This window comes from Nannospalax galili, unplaced genomic scaffold, assembly GCF_000622305.1.
Source record: "Nannospalax galili isolate Female #2095 unplaced genomic scaffold, S.galili_v1.0 scaffold363, whole genome shotgun sequence".
Taxonomy (NCBI): domain Eukaryota; kingdom Metazoa; phylum Chordata; class Mammalia; order Rodentia; family Spalacidae; genus Nannospalax; species Nannospalax galili.
Window position 1 is genome coordinate 3,150,781 of NW_008351176.1, and position 20,373 is coordinate 3,171,153.

At 43.8% G+C, this 20,373-nt stretch overlaps 1 protein-coding gene across 1 annotated transcript in view; it reads left to right on the top strand.

Moving 5' to 3' along the window:
- Positions 1 to 20,373, top strand: part of Asic2 (acid sensing ion channel subunit 2) — a 1,226,389-nt gene that overhangs the window by 738,951 nt on the left and 467,065 nt on the right. The gene's annotated exons all lie outside the window — the stretch shown is intronic.

Below are 20,373 nucleotides of genomic sequence, written 5' to 3' on the forward strand. Positions count from 1 at the left end.
CAGATTAGACCCTGCCTCAGTTGCTTACTGATTCTCTGACCTTGGGAGACTTATCTAACCTCTGTGTGCCTCTGTTTCCTCATGCTTAAAATGGAGTTAAGGACAGGATGCACCTCATTGGGTCAGGTGAGGGCTTAAACAAGCCACAATACATAAGTTAGTGCCTGGCACACTTCCTCCATAAACATCAGTTCTTATAAAATCTGTAATTTTGGAGCAGAAAAAAAAAATAGACTTCATTGAGAGCAAATAAAGCAGCTCTTTGGTCGTGGGTTTCCCATTTCTGTGGCTGATAGGATGATCTGTCCAGAAACTGCCTTTTATAACTAAGAGGGAAGCTCACCCAGAGGGAAACAAGTGAATTGGCTCACACCACTGAAAAAGCCACACGGGCTTCTGGCTTTACCTGTGGCTTTTTCCAGAGAGCTAGATTGTCATCAGGACTTGTGATGGTTCATCTTCATTGTCAACTTGATGAACTTTAGAATCATGGTGGAAACACATCCCTGGGTGTATCTATAAGGGTGTTATAGAGGAAAGAAGGAAGACCCACTGAATGTGGGTGGCTCCATCCCATGGGCTGGGGTCCTGAACTGAATAAAAAGGAGCAACAAAACTGAGCAGCAGCCTCCCCCACCTCTGTCCACTAACCCCTTCCTGACTGCAGATGAAATGTACCAGCAATTATCCCATGATCTTGCCATCATCATGGACTATACTCCCAAACAGTGCACCAAAATAAACCCCTCCTTCTTTAAGTTATCTTTGCCAGGTATCTTGTCACAGTAATGAGAATGGTAACAAACACAAAACCCAGCCCCATCCCTCCATTCTGGCTCCTTTGAATGCCAACGTCATCCCTCCTCACTAGGATGCAAAGAGGATGCTACCACCTCCAACCTCATGACCTCATAGCCCACCATCCCAGGCAAGGAAGAACACTTCCCTTCCACCATAATCTCTGTCACACATGATTACAGTAGACTACCACCATCAACCTGCATGGACACCTTGTATGTTATTTGCCCAAACTGTCACACACCCAGGGATAAGACGTGCTGATTGGATCAAACCACCCCTGCCCAGAGTTAAGACTGGTCAATATCCAAATCCACTCCTAGGAAGAAGTGGTCCCTCGAAGCAAATCTGGACATTGAGAATAGAATAAAGAAGGAAATAGATGTGTGACAAGCAAGGAGAACAGCCTGCTATAACTTGCTAGTCACTGAACTCCCGAATATACAAATATGAGTAAAATCTTGAAAAAAGGTGAAAGCTTGGGATTTATTTACTGCATGGTGTGTGTGTGTGTGTGTGTGTGTGTGTGTGTGTGTGTGTGTGTGTACATGTCCACATATATGTGGGCTCATGTGCGGACACATGTCCATGTGTATGGAGGTCCCAAGCTGACTTCAGGTGTCTTCCTTACTTGATCTCCACTTTATTTACTGAGGCAAGATCTCTTGCCAAATCCAGAGCCTTCCAGTTCCAGCCTGTCTCACTCACTTGCCATGAGGATTCTGGTCTCTGCCTCCCAGTGCTGGGATTACAGGCTTCAGCCACACTCACTTAGCTTTGGTGTAGTTCTAGGGATCAAAGCTCAGAGCCTCATGCTTGCACAGCAAGTACTTTATCCACCGAGTCATCTACCCAGCCCCAGATAGACGTTTTTAACCATGTCACAATCCTCAGAAGATTCATTGGGTCTTGAAGAATCTAACCACAAGCCAAGGACTGCACAGAATTGGTGCCACCTACTGTATTTGACTCTTTAAAGAAAGGAGCACCATTCACCATTCACAATCACTTCCCAGCATCAACCCCCATTATGGCCTCAGCCCTGGCTGGAAAAGGCAAAGGACACCACTAGAGAGTAGAGGGTGGGCAGCTGATGGCCAGTTGCCTCTGAGGCTGACAGGCACAGGGCCCTCCTCCCCAGGGGCACATCTAGCTCTGCGGCAGTCTCTCCCCTATGCTGATGAAGGGATGCTCAGGCCTGTGCTGAACAGCTTATTATATAGAAATATGGATTCAGCGGGGCTCACTTCCTGCAAGGAGGGATATTGCCAGAGCCAATCTCCTTTTATCTCTCTTTGCCTCGTTGCTTTCGGTTTCTTGCCCCTTCTCCCACAATGAGCCTCTCATTATGCAGAGCCGCTCGCATTTCCCTTCAGAAGATAAAGCTAAGACAAAGAAAGGAAACATATTTAGCTCTAATGATGTGCGCGGTTTCATTTTTTTTCTGTTTGAATCTATTGCTGTTTAATGAGCTAAGTATCCATCGGATGAATTAGATACACCGATCCAGCGTGTGTCTCATGGGAAACAGTTTCTCAGTGGTGACATGTGCCTCAGACACAGCACAAGGGGACCACACCGCCTGCCTCACAAACATACCAGACAGTGCCTGAGAGCACAGAGTAGCTGGGCTGTGAATAAGCAGCAGGTGATGAGTCTGGCATTGCAGACCCACCTCCCAAGCAGTCAAGCAGGCAGCAGAGTAAGTACATCAAAACCATGGGGTGATCAAAATCCTTGAGTAAGGGCAGGCTCTGGGATGCTCACGAAACTCCCATACAGACGAAAAGCTAAGGCAACTTGGGCATTAGCATTGAAGGGTTGTTTAAGTTGGCCAATCAGAAAAAAGCCAATTATCTATACTGACAGCATGGAAGCTCTCCAGGGATGCTGCCAACAGACATGAGACAATACTGTTGGCTCCAAGATGGTACGAATGGGCAGAACTCCCCAACACCCCTGAATTATTCTAGCTCTTCAATTTGTGAAGGAAAAGAAAACAAAAGATGCTATTTTTCTTAAGCATCTTCACCAAAGAAACCATTTGGAATAGAAGCATTTTATACGGGAAGAGATCATACCATGTGTTCAACACCTCATTCATAGACTTTTCAGGCCCAGGTAGGAAAGTCAAACAGCCAATCAATAACTGAATCATAACCAATACCTACCTATTTATGGAGGCTTGAAAGGAACAAGGCACCGCTTGATGTATACTAATCTACTGCAGAATCCTTAATGGTATTTTGAGACAGGGTCTCTCACTGGCCTATAATTTCCCATTCAGGCTAAGCTGGCTGCTAAGGAGCCTCAGGGATCTGCCTGTCTCCACCTCCCCACCTGAACGCACCCCACCACTCTGCTACCTGGGAGTTATGTGTCATTGAGCAGAATTCCCAGTGCTCCGAGTCCCTTTCCTGAACCTATAAAAGAAGCACAGTGCTGATCTCCGAGGGCTCCTGTGAGAATGAAATAATACCATGCACGTGAAACTTAGCCAGCGTCTACACTGCAGAGAGCTTTTAATGGATCTTAGCTATTAGTGTTAGGGTGTCATCGCTGCACAGCAGCCAGCAATGTCACCACCATTGCCACTGACTTCTAGAAGTGACTTCTGAGAAGACAGGGAATTGGTTTCTTTTATCTTATACCTAAATTTTTAATAAGTGCTTAATAAATGAACATAGAATTGAATTGTTGAAACAGCTGTCCACTAGAAATCTATTTATTTTTACTCTGGTGATAAATTGTTTTAAAATAATTTGCTTAGTTGCTTGCTACCCAATTAGGTTTTGAGTTCCAGAGTTCAGTATTTTTCATTATAGTATATATTAGTAAATATGCATATGTTAATAAATACACTCTCTATATGAAAGTACTTAATGTTTAATTTTAAAGCTTCTAGAAATTCATAGAATCCTCAGGATCTGCACCTGCTTTTGTTTTAAGGTTAAATTTACAAAGAAAATGAGAGCAACATTATTGAACCCCTTAAAATAGCCAATACTAGGGGCTGAAGAGATGCTCAGAGGTTAAGAGTATTTGTTACTCTTCCAGAAGACCTAAGTTCCATTCCCAGTACCCTCAGTGAGCAGCTCACAAGTGCTTATAGCTCCAGCTCCAGGGAATCTGACACTCTCTTTTAGCCTCCATGGATACCTGCACTCACATGCACATGCTCCACCACCCCCACTCCCCGCCACACTCATATACACATAATTTAAAATAAAATAAAAATTTTAAAGTAACATTTATTGAGCGTTTACTTAGTGCCAGGCCCAGTGCTGAATACCTCCCATATTTTGCCTAACACCTCTTGCAGCCAGTTTATCCTTCATCAGTAGGCATTTATTCTCCCTGTGTTACAGTCAAGGGAAATGACGCTTCAAGAGATTCATAAACTTGGACAGGAGCATGCTGTGGTTCTAGAGCTTGGGATTTGAGCCCATTCTCTTCTGACACTAGGGGAGAGGGTCACATCCAACTCTGAGGCTTTGAAACTCTTCACACTTGGTAGTCCTTTCAAAACTAAAGGTTGTTGAATAGCATCCCCATGTTACAGACAAGGCAGCTCAGGTTTGCCCGTATCACAGCCATTCAGTGCCACAGCTGGACTCTAGTCTTCTCCAGTGGCTGGAACTGGAACTCTGGAGTCCCTAGCAATTCTATTATTCCAGCTCCACTAACAACCCCCCCCCCCCAGTGCCTCTTACTCTGCCACCAGCCACCTCCTGTGTCCCTTTCATAGTTTCTACTCTCCAGATAGTTGCTCTCAGTGTGCTGGATAGCTTTGGTGTCAACTTGACACACCTGGGTTGAGGGAGCCACAATTGGGGAATTGTCTCCATTGGACTGGCCTGTGGCTATGTCTGTGGGGCACCTTCTTGATAGTTGTGTGATGTGGGAAGGCCCAGCCCACTGTGGGTGGTGCCACCCCTGGGCAAGTGTGTCTGTGTTACATAAGAAAGCAGGCTGAGCAGGGGCCAGGGGAGCAAGTCAGTAAGCAGCATTCCTCCATGGCCTGTAGTCCAGCTCCTGCCTCCAGGTTCCTGCCCTGAGTTCCTACCCGGGAGATATAAGCCAAATAAACTCTTTCCTCCCAAGGTTGGTATTGGTCAGAGTGTTTTGTCACAGCAATGGAGAATCAAACCAGAACAAGCAGGAACTGTTCCAAATAGGCACATCACACAATGAAAATCCAGTGGAGAAAATAAACACCACCAGGAAGATGCATCCATGCTTCTTTGAATGATCTTGGACGTGTTCTGAAGGGTATTGTGAAGAGTAGATTTTGCTCTCTGAGAATAAACAGAAGGCGGGAGGTGGGGACAGTGCATGGTGTGAAACAACAGCATCTTGGGGGCTGAGAAGGGGAGGGAAAGGGAAGCTAAGGGGTCTGGCCAGTATTAGAGTAAAGGGGTAGAAAACAAAGCGCTAATGAAGCCAAAGACCCTGGGGTGGGAAGTGCCGCCAACCTCAGCAGAGCTTGGGAAATCAGTCTGCAAAATGAAAGAGACAGAAAAGAGCACCAAAAATAACCTTGAAAGTAATGGATGAGGCAGAGGAGAAAAATCAATTCAAGGAAAACATATTAAGTGCAGAAAAACCAAATGAAAGCTGGGGGTGGGGAGTGTGGGGTGGGGAGAGCAGATGCTGAAGGATGAGGTCCTCATCTGGCTCTTTCTCATCCATGTCTACCTCACAGTGGCTCTGGAACTCTGGGTGGGGTACCTCACCTCTCTTGAGCTGCCATGGACTCCTTTTAAAGATGACACAGTTGATAAACATGACCTGTAAAGCCCCTTCCAGTTCTGACAGTCTTTGATAAAGAAGTGTACAAAAGCTGAGCTTTCTATAACCAGTCTTTAACAACAAGAGGAGATGAAGATATTAATTAGTTACTCAGCTATTCCCAAATAGCCAGGTGACATGAGACGTGAATGAAACCCTATTGGATTGCATTGCACTGTTCTTCCGCCTTTAGGAGGGGTTCTGAAACAGATGGTGAGGGAAACTCAAGGGCAGAAGTCCACAACCATCAGAGACGCTGTTTGCAAGGGTACTGACAGCCCATTAGAAAGGAGGGGCCGTGTTTGTCCTGCAAGATACATTAGGATTAGAGTCCCTGCACACAAAAGATACTCCCTCCATACGGAGAGGTTCTGAACCATAAAGATGACCAGGGAATTCTCGAGTTCAAGATCTGTATGTAGTGCTGCTGTTGTTTAAAGGTATTTCTCTACAAAATTCATGTGCTGGAACCTGATACCCAATTAGATAGTATGGTGAGGAGCAGCCTTTGGAAAGTTATTAAGTCCTGAGTGATCTGTACTCATAATGGCGAACACCCTAGCCCCATCTTACCCTTCTACCCCTTTGGCCTTGTGGAGCTGCAGCCACAGATGCTGCCATCTTGGAGGCAAAGAACAACCCTCACCAGACATGGAATCTGCTGGTGCCTTGATCTTTAAATTCCCAGTCTCCAAAAACCATGTTTTAAACCAGTACTTATCCTATGATGACACAATGGTTAGTTGTAATTGTCAACTTGACTTTGCCTATCATTACCTGAGAAGAGAGTCTCAATGAGCGATTGTCTAGCTCATGTCTGTGAAGGATTGTTTTGATTACATGCTAATTGATGTGGGAAGACCTAGCCCACTATGGGTAGCGCCATTCCTTAGGCAGAGGGGGGACTGAATACCAGTAGAGAAAGCTATCTGAGCATGAAGCATGCATGCATTCATCTCTCTCTGCTCTTGGCTGGAGATGATGTGGTCAGCTGTCTCAATGCCACTATGACTCCTCCATGGTGATGGATAGGAACCTGAAATTGAGAGCTAAAATAAACCCTTTCTTCTCTAAATTGCTTTTTGTCAAGGTATTTGATCACAGCAGCAGAGATGAAATTGGGAATTATGGTCTCCCTTTTAATGTTTATAAACTACACAGTCTAAGGCATTTTGGTATAAAACTAGAAATGGACTGATAGAATTATTATGTTAATATTTAACCTAAATTTTAAAAAGTAATAATGTCTTTCTTACTGAAGCCCGAAAGACAAAGACAGTACCTAGAACTCAAGATAGCACAGTGGAAATTCAGAAGCATGGGAGTCCTGCAATGGGCCTGATGTCTGTAACTTGCATCTCAAGTATGAGCCTGTCCCACAAGGATGTCAGGGCAAAAAGCAGCTTTGTCTCAAACTTGTTTCTGAGTCTAGTCGTTTGTGCCACTGCTTTTCTAGGCTATTTGTGATTCTGTGAAGACACTTGTCCCTGTGGTGCTGATCATCACAAGGACTAGCACAGTGGACAGTAAACACAGGCCCAAATCATACCATCCCTTCTTGTCCTTTGGTTTCCTACAAAGCCAGCATTGAAGACTAGATGGCTGTCTTGGGCTTTTATAGAGGTCTGAGACATCAGAGGCAACTGAAAGAATGTCGCCCAAAGGAAGAACAATGTTAAAAACTGTGTTTTTCAGCATATGAGCACGTGTTTGCAAATGCTTGTAGCAGATTTATTTGTAGCAGTCAACAATTGGAAGCAGTTCAAGCGTCCATCAACAGGTGAATGAATAAACAAACCATGTTGCATCTATTGAAGAAAAGAAGAGACTCGGAATGAGCTATTGAACTAGGTGACAATATAGATGAATCTCAAAATAATTACCCCAAGTCAAAGAAGCCAGACCAACAAAAGCACATGCTCTGTGTGGATTCATAGACAATTCTGAGAAATGCAAACCAACTCACAGTGACAGAAAGAGATGAACTGCAAAGGAGCAAAGATGCCTGAAGGGACGATAGATACTGTTTTGATTGTAGTGATGGTTTCACAGTATCTGTATGTGCATGTGCATACATATACGTATGTTTTATATATTTGTTATATATATACTCATATGTCAAAACACATTAAATTGTACTTTAGATATGTGCAATTTATTATAAATCCATTATACTACAACAAAACTGCTTTTAAAAACTGCACCAATCCTACAATTGTCTCAATGACTATGACTTTCTAATTTTTTGCATTTATCTATCTGTGTGTGTGTGTGTGTGTGTGTGTGTGTGTGTGTGTGTAGTCAGTTCTCGCCTCCCACCATTTGAATCCCAGGGATCAAACTCAGGTTGGATAAACGTACATAAAGTTTATACCATAGAGCATGTGTGTTAAGGTCAGAGGACAGCCTTCAGCGTGGATTCCAGGGGTGAAACTCTGATGGTCAGACTCAGCAGCAAGTGTCTTTATCTGCTGAGCCATCCTGCAGGCCCAGAAACTACACCATTCAGTGGCTCTTGTAGGTCACCAAGTTGCTTACTTTTCCCCTGATAATACCTCCTGGTTTGGATTCTACATGGTCTCCCCAACTCTTTGTTAAAAGCATGCTTCTTCTAAAGGCCTTCTGGTCCTGGAGTCCATCATACTCGCTCAGAAAAAATCTTCAGAGCACAAGATACTGCGGAAAAGTAGAAGTCCAGACTCAGAATATGCAATCAGCCTTTTCATTTACTAGATTTGAGCAGGGCAGAGTCTTGCTATGCAGTCAAGGATGCCTTTTAACTCACTATGTAGCCCAGATTAACCCTGAACCTCCATCCTCCCGCTTCAGCCTCCCAAGTATGGGATTATAGGAACTCACCATCATGCCTAAGTTAAAAGTCATATCCTTTTCCACCTATTGAACACTGTTTTACAAAAAATAAAGCCCTGAGGTCCCCACATCCAAAGACAAAGACTTTCATTTACTCAGGAGTAACTCTAAGACTCCCTCCCCACACACATGCAAGCACATGCTCTGAGAGTTGCAGTGGAGGGGGAAAGACTGTGGTCCCTAGCAGGGAAGGGAGGCAGAGCCAGGAGACATAAGGTTAGCAGCCGTCCCAGGAACTGTTTGAAAGGCATGTTAATAGCGTTCATCTGAAAGGAATCACGGTGCTTGTACAGAAAGGTATTAAGGCCCTGTCATTTCATGAAACCTTTCTTGTGCTGAAAACTGCCGTGGTGAGCTGTCTGATTTGGAGCAGATTCATTAACAAAGAGCACACGCCATACGTGTTTTGCTGAAGCTCAGAAAAACTGAGGTCCTTACAAGGCACCTTGCATAAAGACCTCCAGTAGTTCTTTCTTGCTGTGGAAAGGGTAAGACAGACAGACAGACAGACAGACAGACACACACACACACACACAAAAGCGTGCTCATCAAAGGAAACATCAGTCATTGGAGACAGTAGCATATAAATTCTAACTCCACGTCAGATGACCCCTGGCATTATCATGCAGAACACTAGAAAATCCACTTGGTTCCCTTTCTGTCTTCACACTGCCCAGGGTTCAGGAAACTCCCAGGAGACAGGAAACAGGGCTGTATGGACATTGGTGGTGACCTCTCAGTTGCTCTGAAAGGCAGGATAGGCACTATGGCTACTGGGCTTTCCTCCCCTGCAGCTTCTAATCAGCTTGGGTTTGGGGGGAGAAGGAGGCATGAGGACCAAGATCTCCTTACCAGATGTCAGGCAGAAGTGATGGGAAGAAGAGGTGGGCTGTCCTACGTAAGTCTTGCAATCACCCTTTGGTATCCATATTGATATTATCTATTTCATACAGTAGGAAACAGATTACAGATTGGCCAAGAACATGCCCAGGATTTACAGCCAGATCTGCATAACAGTCAAATTTAGGCCCTTAGTTCTGCTACCTGAAAGCAGGTAGATGTTTCAAAAACCTGAAAAAGATGGGTGTACACTGACCTTCAGTCAGTCCGTGCCTTTTTTGCTTATCCTTTACAGGAGGCTCTTATTTCATGTTTACATTACTCTCTTTTCTCATCCCTGTAACCAAAAACCTGGCAAGAAGTGACTTAAGGAAGGAAGGATTTATTATGTTTAGCTTTCAAGAGGATATAAATCCCTCATGGAAGGAAAGGCATGCCTGGACCAGCTCATCTGTTCAAACAGGAGTATGAGGTTACTTGCTCACATCTCAGCAGACCAGGAAGCAGAGACAGCTGGGGTTAGAACTCGGGAGAGGCTATAATCCTCAAGCCCTGTCCCTTTACCAGTGACTCGCTTCCTTCCACTAAGCCCGACCACTGGGAGATTCCATAACTCCCAAAACAGCACTACCAACTAGAGACCAAGTGTTCAAACATGGACTCATGGGGGGAGTTTTAAATTCAAACCATAACAGTATTCCAAGTTTCCATTTCACAACAGATTAACATCTACTGCTAGAAGGTGGTGTGTTAAAATTCATCCATGTATTCATTTATCTAACAAATATACACTGCGTGCCTCCTATGTAACTGATCTAGAATAGATTCTGAGGATGAAACGGTAACAAACACCATCAGTGTCTCCACCATCATGAACTAATTAGGGGAGTAGGACATCAATGAATTCTATGAATGTAACTGTGATCGATACAAAGAAGGGAACAAACACAGTACTGTGAGGGTGTAGGAGAGAGGCCTGGGTGGGTGCTGGGTGCTGTGAAAGAGGACAGGGGCAGAAAATATTGAGCCATTAACTGATACAATGGAGTATGTTTCAAAGTTATAATTCTAGCTATTCTCCAAAAAATGGATTAAGGAGAGGACAACAGGGCCAGAGTAAGGAAGCAATTACAACAGTTTACGGCAGAATAGAATTAACAGGACTAAGGAGGGATGATTTCATGTGGGGGACAGAGGAAGATGGTGGCATCTGGAAAAACTCTCCCATGGATCTGGCAAGAACAACAGGCTTATGATAGTGCTGAGGACTGAGATGGAGTCTGCTGGGGAGGATCCTGTTTCAGGGAGGAGAGGCCCAGAGAAGATCAAACTTCTGATTTGATAAGGCAAAAAGTTAACAGTAGGTGAATCTTAGGAAAAAGTGTCCCAAGATTAGTTAAATGACTCTGGCAACATTTCTGAAAATTTGCCAGTTTTTCAAAATAGAATTTTCAAAAAGTTCACTGGGGTATTGTAAATTTTGAAACACCTATAGTAAGTCAGCAGAGAGAACGTGGCAAGAAGACAAGAGGATGTGCGGATGTGGAGCAGTGGGGTGAAGGTGCTACTCAACTGTGTATATTCTCATTCGGATGTACAGAACTTAAGAGCTCATGAAATGGCCTGGGGAGGCCAACTAAGGGGCCGTGCATTACAGCAGTAAAAATTTCCCCATCCAGACACAACACCTACCACCCACTGCCCCAGAGGACGCGAAGGAAGTAGAGTCAGAATCTTCCTATGAACAGCTTTCTCTTTCCAATTTGAAAAAAAAAATTTAAAGACAAGTAGTACAAAATTTACCGTCTTAATCAATTTTAAGTGTACTGTTCAGTGGAACAAAGTACATTCATACTGTTTATTGTTGAGAAGTCCTCGCCAGCATCTGCCTCCAGAATCTTATCTTCACATATTTTTTCCTTCATCTCCATTAGGAGTAGAGACAACTCTCCCAGAGTGTTCCCACTGGGCACAACATGATCACATGACTATTCCTAAGCCAATCAGTGAACAGTAGAGAGTATCCTTGATAGGGTTAGTCAGGCTTCTCTCTGGAGTTGGGGCCACCTCCCACCTAAATAAAAGCAAACCATCAGCTAGGAAGAGAGAGAAAATGAATGTTGGGTAAGAGAACTATGTCTTTGTAGTATCATTTTTAAAAGTTTTTCCTCCATGTTAGAATCATTTTCTGCATGTGTATATAGAGACAATTCTTAGTGTCTTCAGTATAATTCCTCAGTTGCTTTCCATGTTTGTTAAACTAGCACCTTGTGGGGATGTTTCAGCTACCTTTAAGTTTTAGCTTGGGCAGATAATTCTGTAATATAAAATATTTTTGTGAGTCAGTTTGTGTAGCTTTGAAACCTAGGTGTGAAATTCCTGGGATAAGAGAGGCCTGTGATGGCCTATGTACAAAAAGATTCCCATTGTAATCATTTATGATGATTTTTTTAATACTACAAAGGCTTTTTTTTCAGTTACCTAGATTATTAATTCATATGGAGCACAGTGCTTTCCTAGAAACATGGTAAGAGTTGTGTCCAGCTATAGAGACCAGGAAAGAGGCCCCTGGGCTGGGAGTGTGCTACCCAGAGTGCAAGAAGCAAGCAGGTGATGATGATGATGGTGGTGGTGGTGGTGGTGATAGTGGTGGAGGTGGTGGTGGTGGTGGTGGTGGCTTGGTGGAGAAGCTACCTAGAAGAGAGAATAGAGAGAGATACCAGAAGGGTATGGTACCCAGACTGCTATAGATCATGACTGCTGTAGAGGAAGATGCAGAGTCTTGATGTTCTCTAAAGCTTTGACATTGTGACATGACTTTGTCATCTATAAATGTATTGGGCCACATTCATAGCTATCCTGAGATGCCTGGGGTTAACAGTCCACAGGTTGGACACACTGTTTCAAAAACTAAAGGGAAAGAAAAGCAGTTGGTTCTGGGGAGATCATGGTGAGAGGAGCAGACCAAGATGATGCCATAGTCAAGTCTTTGTTCGTGTGGATACACTGTGGTTTTAAATGCAGGCACTGCTGCAGTTTGGATATGAACTATTCTCCAAAAGACCCAGGTGTTAGGGACTTGTTCTTCAGCTGGTGACACTATTTGGGGGGGGGTCTATAAACTTGAGGAGGTGGGACCTCACTAGAGAAGTACATCACTGGAGGGTGGAGCCTTAAGGGAATCTTGCCCTTGGCTGCCTTCCTGTCTCATTCTGCCTCCCAACTACCCTGAGATGCAGAAGCCGCCCTGCCACACACTCCAGCCGCCATGATGTTCTCCCTTACGATGGATCTAGAAACAGAGTTAATTCACTATGGATTTAACTCTCCAAAACCATGAGCCCAAATAAATCCTTCCTCTTTTAAGTTGTGTAGAGTCTTGGTCACAGTGATGATAAGCAGTCAATATGGCCATTATCCAACACAGTGAGAGGTTAGCCCTGATGCTCAGCCTGAATGGGCTGGGAAAATAGTGCTATCTTTGTAAAACACTGTCTTGGAATCCATCTCATTTAATATAAACCATAACATCAGGTTTCATATTTGCTTAATATTACTACCTTTTTTTTTTGTCTTTGAGATAGTTGTTAGTTGCCATGTGGGTGCTGGTGCTGGGAATTGAACCAGGGTCCTCTGCAAGAGCAGCCAGTGCTCTTAACCACTGAGTTATATCTCTAGCCCATGACCAATCTCTTATAGCATCCCCCGCATGCCTCCTATCAAGGGCTCCAAATTTCAGTCTTCAAACTCATGTTTCTAAGAGAACGACCAATGGATGGGTCATGACAATGTGAGACTACATATGACCTCCCTGTTCCTGGGCCAGGCACAGTTCCACCACCTCAAGCACTCTGTCTTTCTAGGGACCCCTCCTCACTGAATCCCCTGAAATGTAGGCTGCTTATTTGGATTGTTCTTTAGGAGGCTAGGGGCAAGGTCCCAGATAGAAAGACCACCCTGTAGGATGCCTGGTGTCATTGGAAGGTAGAGCTCTTTGTCTGCAGCAGTTTTCTCTTCTCTAGAAACTTCTTCTAGTACCTGTTACTTCCTCAGCATCTCTTTTTACTACAGAGACTCAGATACTTTTCCATGTGACTCAAACCAATATTCATCTGACCGGGGCCGGCCAATTAGAACCCTTCCAAAGCATTTCAGAGCTGAGAAAAGGCACTCTTTCTGGGCACACAGAGAACATGGAAAGTCAAGAGTTACCAGAACTCCCATCCACAGCCTCATTAGCCAAAAGTATCCCTTCCTGCTTCCAAAGAGAAGCAGGAAGCAAGGGCACCAGAGGACAGGGCCTGGTATTGCCATGATGATCCAACTCCCACTTCTAGCTTACAGTTGGCAGCTATTTCAGTCTTGGAGTTCTCCAAAATATATCAATCACCAGTCCTCTCAATTTTATTTTCTCTTCTGGAAGCTAGGCAGAATCAGTTACTAGTATTTTCAGCTGAAAGGAAAAGTTGATAGTGACATTGAGCCATCCAGCCCTACTTCTGAAAGGCCCAGCCTTCCCTGTTCATTGTGCCTTTTGTGGCTCTCCTCTCCCTTGCCAAACCTAGCTCATCTCCCTGGCCTCCCTACTGCCAGACCCGCTAACGATGACATCTGATCACTCACTCCTGCCTCTAGCCTATCTCTTGACTTCTCCATCTCTAGTTGTATTTCAACAATAGTTGTGTGGATCAACACACCCTCTATGGCAGGCCCTCTTGACTTCTTCGTTAATGGCATCTCTAGGCCAGCTACCTGGGACTCATCTGCCACCATGGGCAGACTCTAACTTTGCTTTTCTTCAGATGCATTTAGCCTTAATCTTTCTGGGTTCAGTCTCATCATGCATTCAACAGTCCGCCCTCCATGTCATTCAACTGTGGGCAATTATATGCAATCATCAGGCTCTGGATTTTGAACACATGGGACCTGTACTCACCAAGGTAGGCAGAGAAGCAGCAGAGGTTACAGTTCAATGTGTAGGTAACACATCTGCAGACACTGAGGTCAGGGAGAAGATATGGCCTCTTGCCCTCCATGTGGAGCCTGTAAGGTCCCTCACTGAGAAGGCTTGCTGGAAGACTGCAGATCCCTTCATCCTTACATGGAGAATTCACATTGAGAATTCCAATCTTCAGAGGCCAGAGATTTTCTCTCAAATTTAGCCAAAGCCTGAGGATTATTAGGAATTAGGTGGGGATCAAGAGATGGGTCAGTTGGCAAAGTGCTTGCTGGATAAGCATGAGGACCTGAGTTCAATCCCCAGCACTGACATAAAAAGCTGGGCATGGTGGTACACATGTAATTCTAACTATGGAAACAGGGACAAATGGCTCCTAGGAGCTTCCTGGCCTACTTGGCGAGTTTCATGTCAGTGAGAGGCCCTGCATTAAAAAACAACGTGACAGGGAATGGAGAGGTGGCTTGGTGGTCAGATGATCCAGGCTGGATTCCTAGCCACCCACATGGCAGCTAACAACCATACATAACTCCAGTTCCAGGGGATCCAATGCCTTCTTCTGATGCACTTATACACATGCAAGCAATACACTCATAGACATAAAATAAAAATAATAAATAAAATATTAAACAAGCTGACAGCTCCTGAGGAATAACACTAGAGGAGGACCTTTGACCTCCACATGGACATACACACTCAGACTGCACACAAACAAACATGCTCATGCATGTACACACTATCCTCCACCCTCATACACACACGAAATTATCCCCAGGGGCTGAGAATTCCAGGCTGTGTGGAAAATCAGTGTTTAAAATTGTTGATAATCTCCCCCAAATTTCAGTTTCCTATCAACTGCTGCTGTTTTAGTGGGTTTGCTATGAAGTCAGGTTCTTGAAAGGAAACAAAATAATTTTGTAAGACCAGAGCTCAGATGATGGTCTCCTGTACTAAGGATGTTCTTGGACAGCAAAGTGGCTCTCATTGCCTTCTCTTGCTGCCAGCCTCCTTACACAGGAAGCGCATTTTAGAATTTCTGGCACTGCCTCCCTCTGCTCGGTGAGAGAAGTGGTCTCCTCATCCCCTCTGCAAGCCAGGGAAAACGGCACATCACAGACTCAGACACATCAGAGGTACACAGGGCAGTATTCAATCCATAGAACTGACACAGGGTTCAGAAATTCAGTGAGATTTCTGCAAACATCCGCATGAACAGCATATGTATGTTGCTGTATAGCTTCCAACATATCTTCACATACAGGAGTTTTCTTTAACCAACAACCCTAAATGGCAGAATATGTCATCCAATTGCCATTTTACAGTAGACCTGTGCTCAGAAGAGGCTCATCTCCTGTGCCACTGCTGGTGTGTAGTGAGCCCAATTTTGAGCTCATATCTTCTATTTGTGTGTGTAGGGGGGTGTATGAAAATGCATGTGTGTGTTCCTGCATGTGGAGGCCAGAGGTCAACCTGCAGTGTTGCTCTTCAGGAGCTGTCCATCTTGTGTTTTGAAATAGAGTCTCTCAATGGGGCCTGGGCAAGCAGATTACTCTGGGCTGGAAGGTCAACAAGCTCTAGGGATCCTCCTGTCTCTCCCTCCCCAGTGCTGGGACTGCAAGCACGTGCCACCATGCCCAGCGTTTTACATGGGTGCTGGGGACCAGACTCAGGTCCTCATGCTTGCACAGCAAACACTTTACTGGTTGAAGCCAGCTCTCCAGCTTAATATTTTCTGATTTTATATATGATGTTTTATCCACATTAGTGGGAATCAAGAGGTTGTGTCACTGTCACCTTAATTAAAACAGAGGTTAGAAAACATTGTGTTGGCAAAAGACTTGATAATAATTTTTTTTTTTTTTTGGTCTTTTTGAGACAGGGTCTCCCTGTAGCTCCAGCTGTCCTGGAACTCACTATGTAGACCAGGCTGGCCTTGAACTTACAGAGATCCACCTGCTCCGGGGCCTCCCAAGTGCTGGGATTAAAGGTGTGAAGGCAGCTATAGAATATAGTAAAACTGTAAGAGGGAAGTAAGTGATGAGCCAAAGAGAGTCTGTAAGTTCTGATTTGAAAACTTAGGACTAGGCTTTATGTGAAAGTTGCAGCTGTGCTAAGGGCAAACCAAAGGATCTGAGACCTCTGCTCTAGAGGCTTCTCCATGGCCAAGGGGGACACCTGGGGCACCCCCTTTCCCGAGTTCTCTATGGTGCTGACACTCTGCTTTTTGTACATGATGGCCAGAATATTCCCAGCCCTATCCGAATTTGTCCTAGCTCTATACTTCCCTAACATTTTGTTCACTCTAAGCCAGAAGGAGGCTTGGGAGCAAATATTCATGAGAACAATAGGTATGAGGGAGGCTGCACGAAAAGACATAAAGTAGACTTTTAACGTTTCCTGTATTTTCTAGTAGGTCATGCATTTGGTCCTTGGATCTACCTACATGGCCCTGTCCTACTCTATCACTTCTTCGTCTCTCAGTAATCCTCAGTCTTGCCACTACCCCAAACTCACCCCATCCTGGCATCCTGCTAAGTTCTGACTCTTTCAGATGCCCATTGTCACCTTTCAAACAAGAAGCTTTCCTGACAGGCCACACACCCAGCACTTTAAAAGGATTGAGGCAACTTCTAGTTGGAGAGACATTGATAAATCTTCTCTGCAAAAATAACACTCTAAAACTAGACAAAACTGTCAAAAGCAATCATTTCACAGCTCTGAAAATTGGCCAAAGGTAAACAACAAATTGAGGATAGTGTATCTGGGGAGACTTGTGAACTTCATGTAAGAACAGCCAGAGTCAAAGGGCATTCTTATTCACCACGAGCTTGCTGTTGGAGCCTGATGTGGTTAGAGACATATAAAGGCCAATACCTTGCAGTGAATTGGGAGCTTCTAGGTCTCATGTGGGATCTCAGGGGAAAAGTTACAGGACAGAGGACCTGCTGGAAACTCAGCATAGATATCCTGGAAACGAGAGACCATAGAGAGCTTGGCAAGCCCTTTATACATTTATGGACTAGGAGTTTGTTCAGTCAGGCAGGGGGAGCACAGGAGGCACAGCAGAATGTACCAACCTGTGCAGACCTGAAAACTGCCTGACGGGACTGGAGAGCTGGAGCAGTGATTAAGAGCAATGGCTGCTCTCACAGAGGACCTGAGTTCCATTCTCAGCACCCACGTGGCAGCTAAAAACCATCCTTAACCCCAGTTCCAGGGCACCTGATGTCCTCTTCTGGCCTCCACAGGAATGGTGCACTTACATACAAGCATACAAAATACTCGTACACATAACTAATGAATAAATAAATAAATAAATAAATAAATAAATAAATAAATAAACTGCCTGAGATTTTTGTCCCCAAATGTCCTTTAGTGTGGGTCCATCCACTGGTGTCTGGTTAACCTATCAATAGTCACACCCTTGAAAGAGACTGACTCTCCGCCTCCCAGCAGCTATCAGTTGCCAGTATGGGGTTTCTTACCCACTTCCTCATGTCTTTGTTGGGATTGTGTCAGGCTTGAGTTCCCACGAGACTTGTGCATGCTGTGAGTTCAACTGCTCAGATGCCTGAAAAACCCTGTTTCCTTGTGGTCATCTACCACCTATGGCGTTTGCAATCTTTCCACATCCTCTTCTACAATGATCCCTGACCTTTGGCAGAAGTTCGATGCAGGTGTCCTATTCAGGGGCAAGCACTCTGTAGCCTTTTATTCTCTGCACATTGGCCAGTTGTGGTTCTCTTTGTTAATCAGCACCTGCTGTGTAAAGAAACTTCCCGGCTGAAAGCTGAGAGATGCACTAACCTATGGGAATAACAACAAATTATTAGGAGTCAGTTTAATACTATAACTATTTAGTGGAGAACTAGTATTAGGCTCTCCCCTATTTCCTGTGACCTGTCTATCTTCAGATTCCTAGGCCTGTTATCAATGTCAGGTATGGGCTCCTTCCTGTGAAACAGACTTGAAATCCAATTACAAAGTGGTTGGTTGCTCCCATATTTGCGCCACTACTGCACCAGTGGGCATCTCTTGCCAGGCCGGTTGTTGTAGTTCACAGGATTCACAGCTGGGTAAGGTTGATAATTAATTTTCTCTTCAGGTAGCATGCATCCGTTTTCTCTTCCAGCACTGTGAAAGCTACCAGTAGGAATGTGACTTTGAAATCAGCACCAGCCTAATTTCTCCTAGTTTGTTCTATACTTCATGTATGTAGTATCCAGCAATAGGATCTAACCATAAGTAATCAAGAGCAGGGGCAATGGCCAGTATTGTTTGAGGGTCTATGGGACCCCTGGTCAACAGCTTCAAGAGAGGGAGTCCATTCCTGACATTGGGCTTTTACTTTGCTAGCTTATGGTGGTTAGCAGGGGCAATGTCCCCTGTTATAAGGTAACTCCTTTTAATCTCTTTTTATAATATATATGTATATTCTTTAGGAAGCTTCAATAGTGGTAGGTTTCCATATGACCTTTAGTGTTACTTATCCCTCCCTATACTCCCTCCTTTGCCCGCCCTTCCATTCCGCACCCCATTTAACCCTTCCTACTCTTATTAGTCCCCTTTCCGTCTTTATATCATTACATTCTACCACCCTTTCCAGGAAGCCTCCCCATCCCCCATGGCCATTTATTAGTTTCCTTACCTCTCTGGATTTTCAAACTGAAGCATGAGTATTTCAAAGCTAGCATCCAGTTATGAGAGAGAATATGTGGCATCTGCCATTCTGGGTCTGGATTACCTCACTTGGGATGATTGTTTCCAGTTCCATCCACTTGGAATGAATTTCATAATTTTGTTTTTAAGAGTTCAATAATATTCCATTGTATATACATATCACACCTTCATTGTCCATTGAGGAACATCTTGGTTTTTGTTTTTTTTTTTCCAATTTCTGGCCATTGTGAAAAGGGCTCAAGGAACATGAATGAACACTTATTTCTGTAGCAGGATGCAGTCTGTTGGATATATGCTCAAGAGTGGTATGACGGGGTCATATTGTAGATCAATTTCGAGCTTTTTGAGAAATCTCCACACTGATTTCCATAGCGACCACACCAGTTTGCACAGCCACCAGCATCTCCTTTCTCCACATGCCCCCAGCATTTGTTTGTTTGTGGATTTTAGAGATTATGAGGGGTATAAGATGATATCGCAGTGATTCTAATTTGCATTTCCCTGATGGCTAAAGATGATGAACATTTTTTAAAGTATTTCTCAGCTGTTTGCATTTCATCTTTAGAGAACTTCCTGTTCATCTCCTTACCCCAATTTCTAATTGGGCTATTTGGTTTTTTGTTGCTTAGTTTTTTTGTTTGTTTGTTTTGTTTTTTTAGTTCTTTGTATATTTAGATACTAACTCTTTGACAGAGATATAGTTGGTAAAGCTTTTTGCCATTTTGTAGGTTGCTTCTTTACTCAAATGATGGTGTCCTTTGCTGTACAGAAGCTTTTTAGTTTCCTGAGGTCCCATTTGTCAGTTGTTGGACTTACTAATTGTACTATAGGAGTGCTGTTCAGAAAGTCCTTTCCTGTGACTACAAATTCCAGCCTATTCCCTACTTTCTTCTCTTATCAGATTCAAGGTATCACATCTTACATTGAGGTCCTTGTGAATTTTGTGCATGATAAGAAACAGGGATCTAGTTATTCTATATGCTGTTATCCAGTTTGACCAGAACCATTTGTTGAACATGCTGTCTTTTCTCCAGTGTGTATTCGTGTCTCCTTTGTTAAATATCAGATAGTTGTAAATGTGTGGATTTAAATCTATTCTGCAGTTCAATGTGTTTGTTTTCAGGCCAGTATCATGCTGTTTTTATTACTATAGCTCTGTAGTATGATTTGAAATCAGGGATTGCAATACCTCCAGCAGTTCTTTTATTGTTCAGGATTATTTTCGCTATCCTAGAATTTTTGTTTCCATATGAAATTTGAGATTATTTTTTCAAGTTCAGTGAAGAATTGTGTTGGAATTTTAATTGGTTTCCATTGGCTTTTCAGATTGCTTTTAGTAAGATGGCCACTTTCACAATATTAATCCTACCAATCCATGAGCATGGGAGTTCTTTCTGTCTTCTGGTTTGTTCTTCAATTTCTTAAGGTTTTCATTA